Source organism: Lactuca saligna, chromosome 8 (assembly GCF_052625555.1).
Source record: "Lactuca saligna cultivar CGN05327 chromosome 8, ASM5262555v1, whole genome shotgun sequence".
Classification (NCBI taxonomy): Eukaryota; Viridiplantae; Streptophyta; class Magnoliopsida; order Asterales; family Asteraceae; genus Lactuca; species Lactuca saligna.
Window position 1 is genome coordinate 95,715,057 of NC_136424.1, and position 10,626 is coordinate 95,725,682.

A 10,626-nucleotide genomic window follows, 5' to 3' on the forward strand; every position below is an offset into this window, starting at 1 on the left:
GTGGCAGTTGTTCTGGCCCAAGCCCATGATTCTTTTAGGATTTGCTTCGTATTTAAACCCCTCTAATCTATTTTTAGGGTTCATTACCAGACTCCAACACCCTTATACCTCATACAAACCCCAACTCTGATTCACTTGGTGATTTGTGGCTTTTTTGGAGCATTTGATGGCTTTAAGAATAATAGAAGAGGAGAGGAAGGTGCTCTATAGTTGGATCTTGCAAGGAAGTAACACCATCAACATCTCACATTGCTTCTAGACCTTTGGAGTGTCAAAGGCTCAAACTTTATGGCTTAGAGTAGTTAAATCTAAGATATTGTCCTATTTGCTTCATGTTTAATCAAGTTTGAAAGGAAGGAACACATAAAGTTGGCAACTTTACAACTCTCCTGGTTCCCATGAGCAACATATGTTATGGATCTAGACTTTGGTTGGAGTTCTTGTCATTTACTTGAGTTTTGGTCTTTTTAACTCATTTTGAACTAAAATAGATTCTAAAGATGTATTGGACATGCATGCCCATAAAGATTTTATCTTTATGATAGATCTGGTATTAGAAAGCCTTTTGGAGTGGTTGGGTTAATGACTTTTCATATTAAGGGCTTAATGGTTAAGACATTGTAGTATTTTGCTTTATTTGGACCTAGGGTTGGAGATTTTGATCTATTTGGGTGTCTTAATGGATAAAGTTGGAAAATTTATCCATTTTGACCATAGAGTGGACCAAATTTGAGCTTTGGAGCTATTCGAATCGAAGAAAGCAACTTCATCTATTAAGCTGTTGGAAACTCAGTGCCCATGGCGTGGCCATAAGTCACCACAACATGGAGACTGGACAATGCCCGTTTTATAACATCCCAAAAAAAATCAATTCAATTCAAAAGTTTTTCAAACATCCAAAAGCCATTAATTATTACAAAATGTTTCAAAATATTTTTAATATCAGAGTATCCCATAAACCATAAGTCCAAAACATGATGATGTGTATGGTGACGCCTTCGCTCTGCCAAGACACTGAAGCACCTGAAACTATAAACTGAAACCGTAAGCGCAAAGCTTAGTGGGTTCTCCTAAAATACCAACGCCATAAAAATATAACCATATCATATAAAAAAATACAGAAAAGCATGCATAACGAGCCTTCAGCCTGACTGGACCACCTCACAGGGCTTACAAGCTATCTGGACCGCTCTCGAGCCTTCGACATGATTAGACCGCCTTGCAGGGCCTACAGCCTATCCAGACCGCTCACCATGTATTTTGGCCTACCGCACAAAGCAGGATCGCCTCAACCCAACCCCCAATCAAACAAACATATACACATAAATATCATACGCTAGCTCATATGATATAATAGTCAAACCAATCTAACAGATTAATAATCATAGCAACATCCCAAAATCCGGGATACAGACCTAATCGGTCACTAACATAGCATAATTTTATAATCGGGACATTGACCTAACCAGGTCACTAGCATAAGCATATCACCATCTTAACTACCAGAATGTAAACCAATACACATATCATGCCATGATCTGGATACAATCATAAAGGGTCGAAATTGGTACCTTAGACCCTACTAATATAGTGAGGATAACTCACCTGAAACTGCTGAAGTCCCGCATATGAAATTCCAGCTCCTAGTTGACAGATTCCTGAACCGCTAACATCAAACAACACCTAATTATGGCTCAAAGCCCAACATATGGCCCAATTTTCCAAATTAGGCCCAAGCCTTTACACGACCTTATTCAAAGGCCCAACCATTTAGTCCATTCCAATCATTTAGCATTTCTAATGGCCCAATATCTCATAATCATAAAGGCCCAAACTATAGCCCATCCATGGCCTAATTTTCCAAATTGGGCCCAAGTCCTTCACATGGGCCTTAGCCTAAAACTCATCCAATTATTTTGGTCCATTTACTTGTTCTTGGATAGCCCATCAATAGTCCAACCACCAAGGCCCAATAGGAAGATACAACTCAAGGCCCAAGTGAAATTAGGGTTCCCACATGAAATGACGATTTAACCCATTAAGGACTTAATCCATGTTGCGTTAGGTTAATTTGCCAATGATTATTAATTATTATTTTAGGTTTCATAATTAATTCCCGTGCTCTCGATCAATCCCAAAATTAGGGTTTCACAAAAAATGACAATTAGGGTTAAGTGAAGGAAGTGCTTCTCACTTAACCCATTAAGGACTTAATCCATTAACCAAAGGGCTTGTAGCCCAGCGGTATCAGGTGGTGCCCTCCCTCTTTGAGGTTGAGGGTTCAAGTCTCATTGTGGACATAGGTGGAATATGTGTTGTTAGCTTAGTGGTAGATTAGATTTGTCGGTTAAAAAAAACTTAATCCATTAAGTCCATCACTCTTCTAAATAAATCATATGGTGTGATTAGGCTTAATACACAGTTCCATTCCAATGGCCCAAATGTGGATCCCTATACGTCCAAGCCCATAAATCCAATATTAGGGTTTTCTAAACCCTAATTAGGGTTTCCAACCCCATCTTAGCCCAATAGGCCTAATAGATAGGTCTTCACTAAGGTTCATTAGGCCCATTAGGGCTTCACTAGGCCGATCAGTCTCATGTTTGGGCTTTTAGTTAATTTAGAGCTTTATTGGGCCCATTAGGGTTCCATTAGGCTCACTGGGTTTTATTAGTCCCTTTGTCCACATCCAAACGAGTCACAAACCAAACAAGGCACACCGCCACCCTACGGTGGTGGTTTTAGTTTTCTTTTCATTAATCCACTTTCTGATTACATTTTACAAGGCTTTAATTCCAAGTTAAACACAATAAAGACACACACACACACACAACCACCGTGTGGTGGCCTACGGTGGCGCGTTGTGGTGGTGGCCGTACTCGACTTTCCGTCTTGACAAACACACACATACACACACACACACACATATATATATATATATATACACACACACACACACACTTCAAACTGGATACAACACTCCAGCCACCCACCTGGTGGCTCAAGGCGTTAACATCGACGATCTTGGGATGGCAGCCACCACCTTACGGTGGTAGCGGTGATTTCTTTGGTTCCCAGTCAATAAGCCACACCCACGAAATAACACAAACCACACAGACTTGAAGCATCTGCACACTCACACCCGCGTGAAACACGAACATGACAGTCCTTGTGGCGATAAGCGATAACCAGAGCAACATGAGAGTTGCACAAGCGGCGATGGGTCGAGGCTGTAACATAGCACATGAGAATAGGAAGCAACGGTGGCCATTAGCGGCAGAAGATGACGGTGGGACCACCGTTGAAGTGGTAGCGGCGATGCTCAACAATAACCGCGTCATTTCGTCGATGTGAGCTATAGCGACAACAGTGGAGAGAAGCGGTAGGGTGGTTGCGACTTTGACGGCAGGAGGAGTAGCAGTGGTCTTTATCGGCCGGAGGATGGAAGTAAATGGGTGGTGCGGCGGCTGGAAGAAGGAGGCATATAGGTGGCGGCTGTCAGAGTGTTTACGGTTAGGGTTGATACCGGGGGTGATGGGTTTAAATACCCCGATCCCCTTAACTACTTCCCCTAATGCCAAAAGTAATCCCTCATCCCCCTGTTTCTTTCAAAATAAGTCTAATATCTACCATTTAAATCCCCAACATTAAAATCCATTACAACTTAGGTACAAAATTTACCAAACAGCCCCCTATCCTCCCAATTCTCTTCAAATGAAGTCCCACAAATTCCCATTTAATCCATGCCTTCAGTATTACTTATAAATTAAGTCCGGATTTTACACTTAAATCCCTGCCTTCTAAAATTATGAAAGTTAACTCCTTGAGACCAACACCTTGCTATACAATTATTAATTTTAGGGCTTTTATCTATTAATTAATTAATTTAATAAACGGGGTGTTACACGTTTGTTCGATTGTATGAGAGGAAGGATGTGGCCAAGGAGGGCCACTGTAACGACCCAATTTTCACATCAAAATTTTTTTTGTTTAAAAACGTTACTTTAGAAAATATTAATAGCTAAAACATCATTCGATCATCCATAATATAAACTGAACTATGTCCGAACACCAAAACATACAACTAATCAGAATATCAGAGTATCAATCCCAGAAAAGCTCGTAAATGCGGAAACCGAAGAGGGTGTGTGTGACATGCTGCTACCGCGCCGGCTCCTTTCCCCTAGCTGAGGAGGTACCTGAAACCAAAACTGAAACCGTAAGCACAAAGCTTAGTGAGCTCCCCCATAATATCCCATACCATACAAGCATCTAACAAATAACATGCAATTAGGAGATACGGGCCCCGCCCACACTCGTGAAGATACAGACCCCGCCCACACCTCACTTTCTGAGAGATACGGGCCCCGCCCACACCTCACTTTCTGAGAGATACGGGCCCCGCCCACACTCGTGAAGATACGGGCCCCGCCCACACTTCGCTATCTGGGAGATACGGGCCTAGCCCACACTCCATTCTCGGAGAGATACGGGCCTCGCCCACACTCAACCGCCAACTCATATCATACAAGTATCGCACAGACAACAAGTGTAAACAATTCTATCATACTGGCATATATCATAATCAACTCAACTAATAGATACGGGCTCGGCCCACACTATAATACTAACGTCTCATCTATACAGGCCGGCCTTGGTGCCTTAGACCCATTACTACTGGAAGGAAACGCACCTCGAAATAGCTGCTGGTCTGTGTGGGAATTGATCACCTACTACTGCGGCTGCTGCTCCGGAAACTCCCCGGCTGTAATTCCCACAATATACTTAATCATATACTGCTAACTGTCCTTTGGGTAAAAAGACCATTTTACCCCTGGTCTAGCCCTAAGTCAAATCAAAGTCAACTTTTAGTTGACCCAACTTGCCGAGTGGATCTCCACTCGCCGAGTCCCTAGCAAACTATTGTCCCGGGTCCCTGATTCTACTCGTCGAGTTGGGCTATGACTCGACAAGTTCATCTTCTAAACTGTCATTCAACTCCTTCATCCTACTCGCCGAGTTGTATGAACAACTCTTCGAGTTCATCTTCATCCGAAGAACACATATGCTAAGACTCGCCGAGTTGTATGAACAACTCGCCGAGTTTGTTCTTGATCTATGAAGATTGCCTTGGACTCGCCGAGTCAGGGCATTGACTCGCCGAGTCCTATCATGAGTGAGTTCAGCTTCCAACTCACCGAGTCACCCCCTGTGACTCACGGCTCAACTCGATACATCTTAAAGGGACCAGTTCAGTGACTCGCGACCAGACTCGTCGAGTCATATATATGACTCGCCGAGTCGCAGCCATGCATCCATCAAATACACCGATTTGCTCGATTCTAGTCCATGCCATTCACAGATCTGGGCTTCTAGGACACAATTCACACGTAAAGTTTCCAACTTTACGTGTAGATATTCACCAATATGGATTTTAAGGCTCAAAGTGCACCAAAAGAGGTAGATCTAGGGCTTTCATGCAATATGACCCCATAAAGGCAATAGATCCAAGCTCCAGGGACTAAATCATGCCTAGATCTAAAGGCTAACAACTTATTATCACCCACAAAGCACAAACAAGCTTGGGGAAGAGCCCAAGAAGGACTCCAATGAAGCAAAAAGGGATTACAAGCTTGAAAACAGAGGGGAAACGAGCTATACCTCAAGGAATATGTTGAAATGACACAAAGATGCATGATCTCCTTCTCCTCTTCTTGATCTACACCTCTTTCTCCTCAAAACCTTCAAGAACACACCAAGAGCACTTCAATCTCTCAAGGAATTAAGGGAAAACGATGTTGGGGAGTTCTGGGGGGGTGAATGAGGACGAGTTGGGGCGGAATGAGGGTTTAAATAGGGTGCAAACCCTTGAAACTTAAGGTTTCATCCAGCAGCGGTGACTCGCCGAGTCCAGGATATGGACTCGCTGAGTCGCCCACTTAAACGTGTCTTGAGTCTCGTCCCTACTCGGCGAGTCGGACCTTATGACTCGCCGAGTCCAAGGCTAAAATAGGGCAATGCTCAAATAAAATTCACATACCGGAAACCAGGTGCTACAAATCTCCCCCACTTATTTTAGACTTCGTCCTCGAAGTCTGCTGCCCGGTCCTGAAACAGCTTGGGGTAATGCTCCATCATCTCGTCCATCGGTTCCTAAGTCCATTCCGAACCCTTGCGGTGCTGCCATTGCACCTTTACTAGTTCTACCCTCTTGTTTCTCAAAGCCTTTGTCTTTCTGTCAAGTATTGCGACTGGGCGCTCAATGTAATTCAAGCTGTCATCAACCTGAATATCCTCCAATGGTACTACTGCTGAATCGTCCACCAGGCACTTCCGCAGCTGCGAAACATGAAAGGTGCTGTGGATCTGACTGAGCTCGGCTGGCAGGTCCAGCCTATACGCCACCTTGCCACCCGGGCTGCAACCCTGAACGGCCCGATGAATCTTAGGCCCAACTTGCCCCGCTTCCTGAATCGAATGACGCCTTTCCAAGGCGACACTTTCAGGAGAACCATATCCCCGACTTGGAACTCCAGGTCGGATTGACGCTTATCGGCGTAACTTTTCTGCTGACTCTGAGGAGTCTGAAGTCTGCTCCGAACCTGCTGGATCCTCTCGGTCGTCTCTAGCACTACCTCGGTGCTTCCCATGACTCTCTGGCCAACTTCACCCCAACATATCGGGGTTCTGCACTTCCGCCCATACAACATCTCGAACGGTGGACGGTCAATACTCGCGTGATAGCTGTTGTTGTAGGAGAACTCAGCCAAGGGAAGATAGGTATCCCAGCTACCACCGAAATCCAACACACACGCCCGCAACATGTCCTCCAAAGTTTGGATGGTCCGCTCACTCTGACCATCTGTCTGCGGGTGAAAGGCGGTGCTGAAATGCAGACGAGTGCCCAACTCGTCATGGAATTTCTTCCAAAATCTGGAAGTAAAACGCACATCCCTGTCCGAGATTACCGATACTGGCACTCCATGCCGTGCCACAATCTCCCTGATATAGATGTCGGCCAATTTTTTTCGGCCGATATGCTCTCCTGGATTGGAATAAAGTGAGCACTCTTGGTCAATCTATCCACGATGACCCAAATCGAATCCACTCCACGTGCGGTCCTGGGAAGCTTTGTGATAAAATCCATCGTGATATCTTCCCATTTCCACAGTGGGATGTCCAACGGCTGCATCTTGCCATGCGGTCTCTGATGTTCGGCCTTGACCTTCCTGCAGGTCAAACACCGCTCGACGTACCATGCCACATCCCGTTTCATGCAAGGCCACCAGTAATCCGGACGAAGATCCCTATACATCTTTGTCGCCCCGGGATGAATTGAAAATCGGGACTTGTGCGCCTCCTCCATCAAAATCTGATGCACGCCACCGTGATACGGCACCCACACCCTACGGTGTAGTGTCAAAAGTCCTCTGCCAACATAATCAAAGGAGGAAACCTGACCCACCACACGCTCGCTCTTCCGATGCTCCTCCTTGATAGCCTCCTGTTGAGCCTCCCGAATCTGCTCCAATAGGGGAGTCACCACGGTCATCCTCAAGCAAACGTCCCTGATCGGCACCGTCTTGCAGCTAAGCGCATCGGCCACCACATTGGCCTTCCCCGGGTGGTAAAGGATCTCGCAATCATAATCCTTCACCACGTCCAACCACCGCCGCTGCCTCATATTCAGATTCGGCTGGTCCATGAGGTACCTCAAACTCTTGTGGTCCGTGTAGATGGTACACCGAACCCCATAGAGGTAATGTCGCCAAATCTTGAGGGCAAAGACCACCGCCCCCAACTCCAAATCGTGCGTCGAGTAGTTCGCCTCGTGAGGCTTGAGCTGCCGCGAAGCGTAGGCAATGACATGCCCCCTCTGCATCAGAACTGCGCCCAACCCCGAAATGGATGCATCGCAGTAAACCACAAAATCCTCTACACCCTCAGGCAGGGCTAGGATCGGCGCCTCACACAATTTCTGTCTCAGCATCTCAAACGCAGCCTGCTGCTCGGGTCCCCACCGAAAGACCACGGCTTTCTTCGTCAGTCGTGTCAGGGGTACGACTATCTTGGAGAAATCTTGGATAAATCTCCGATAGTAGCCTGCCAATCCCAGGAAGCTCCGAATCTTAGATGGAGACTTCGGGACCTCCCATCTCATCACGGCCTCGACCTTGGCCGGATCAACCTGAATCCCGTTCTGGTTGACGAGGTGTCCAAGGAATTGCACCTCGCGCAACCAAAACTCACACTTGGAGAACTTGGCATACAAGCTCTCCCTCCTCAGGGTCTCCAATACCTCCCTCAGATGCTCCTCGTGTTCCTCCCGAGTCTTGGAATAGACCAAGATATCATCGATAAAGACTATCACAGACCGATCCAGCATCGGTCTACACACGCGATTCATGAGGTCCATGAACGCGGCAGGAGCATTGGTGAGCCCAAACGGCATCACCACGAACTCGTAATGACCATAGCGCGTCCGAAACGCGGTCTTCTGCATATCCTCCTCCCTGACCTTCATCTGATGATAGCCCGAACGCAAGTCAATCTTGGAGAACCAAGATGCTCCCTGAAGCTGGTCAAATAGGTCATCAATCCTCGGAAGCGGGTATCGGTTCTTCACCGTTACCTTGTTCAGCTCCCGATAATCTATACACATCCGATGCGACCCGTCCTTCTTCCTTACAAACAGAATCGGGGCTCCCCAGGGTGAACTGCTCGGACGAATAAATCCCTTGTCTAGCAGCTCCTGCAGCTGCGTAGACAATTCCTGCATCTCGGGAGGAGCCAACCGATACGGTGCTTTGGCTATCGGAGCCGCACCGGGAATGAGGTCAATCTTGAACTCCACCTGTCGCTCCGGAGGTATCCCAGGTAGTTCCTCCGGGAAAACATCTGCAAAATCTCGAACCACCGGGACCTCGCTCATGGTTGCCTTACCCGCCTCCCGAGTATCCATCACATACGCGACATATCCCGCGCATCCCTGCTGAAGGTAGCGCCTAGCCCTTGCTGCTGAACATACAGTGGGTCCACACTGCGACCGTTCGCCATGAATCACTAACTCTCCCCCGCTTGGGGTCCTGACTCGCACTAGCTGCTGCGCGCAATCTATCACTGCCCCATTAGGGCACAACCAATCCATACCAATAATCACCTTGTTCCCACGCAACGGGATGGGAACCAAGTCTTCCAGGTAACGCTCCTCAAACAGTCGCAGAACACAATCTCGAAACACCATCGATGCTCGCACCGATCGATCGTCAGCAATCTCTACCTCTAACGGGCAATCTAACTCGCCTGAAGTCTCATGAAATCTCTTGCTAAGAGCAAGAGAAACGAACGATCGGGATGCACCCGAGTCGAACAATACCTGAACCGGGATGCCGTTCACATGGAACGATCCTAATACACATGTATACACACGGAGCACATATCAATACCATAACATCATAAAACAAAAGATAGAAGGAAAGAATCATACCCGTCACCACATCGGGCGCGGCGCGTGCCTCCTCGGCAGTCAACTGAAATGCCCGACTCCTCACCACTGGAGCCTCTGCCTTGCCCTGCCGACCATCCGTGATCCGCAGGGTCGTTGGAGCCGGCGCCTTCACTGGCGCTGCAACTGACAACTGGGGGCAATTGGCCTTCTTGTGGCCCCTCTGGTTGTAGTGAAAACACAGCAACTTGGATGTCTGAATAGCTGAAACTGGAGCAGTACAATCCCTGCTAAAGTGCCCTGTCTTGCCGCACTTGTAGCAGCCTCCTGATCCCATCCTACATATCCCCACGTGCGTCCTGCCGCATTTCCCGCAGCGGCTCGATCCTGAATGACCTTTCGGTCTACCGTCTGATCCCTTGGGCTTCTTCCCCGAAGCCCCTCCTGCCTGACCGTCCTCTAGTTTCCGTTTCCGGATGTGCTCCAAATCTATCTCCCTCTCCCTAGCCCTGGCAATCATAGAGTCCAGGGTAGGGCAAGCCGAAAAGCTAACATGCTCCCGGATGTCAGCTCGTAGCATATCATGGTAACGAGTCCTCCTCATATCCTCGTCACCGACATACCGGGGCACCAATAAAGCCCTCTCCCGGAACATGGCGGTGATCTCCGCCACAGTCTCCGTCGTCTGCCTCATGTCTAGAAACTCCCTGGCCAGCTGCTGAAGCTCGACCGCCGGTGCAAACTCTGCCCTGAACCTAGTCACAAAGTCCGACCAGGTCATTGCCTCGATAGCCGAGGCTCCCAACGACTCACCCACTGACTCCCACCAATCCCGGGCTCGGTCTCGTAAACACCCTGCTGCGTACCTCACCTTCGACCCCTCGGGGCAGAAGCTAGTCAACTGGCCAGACTCGATATCTGCAATCCACCGCCTGGCGACAATGGGGTCCTTCACCCCATGGAAATCTGGCGCACCACTGCCCCTGAAGTCCTTGAAGGACAGTGTGCGAGATCCTGACTGGCTAGAGGCTAAATCGCTCCTAAATGCCTGTAGGCGATCCTCCATCAACTCTATGATCCCTTCCTTGATCGACCCAAAGAGAATGGGGGTCGACTCAAGGATGCCCCTGGTGATCTCCGACGTGATGAACTCACGTAGCCTCTCGTCAATCGGCTCGGAG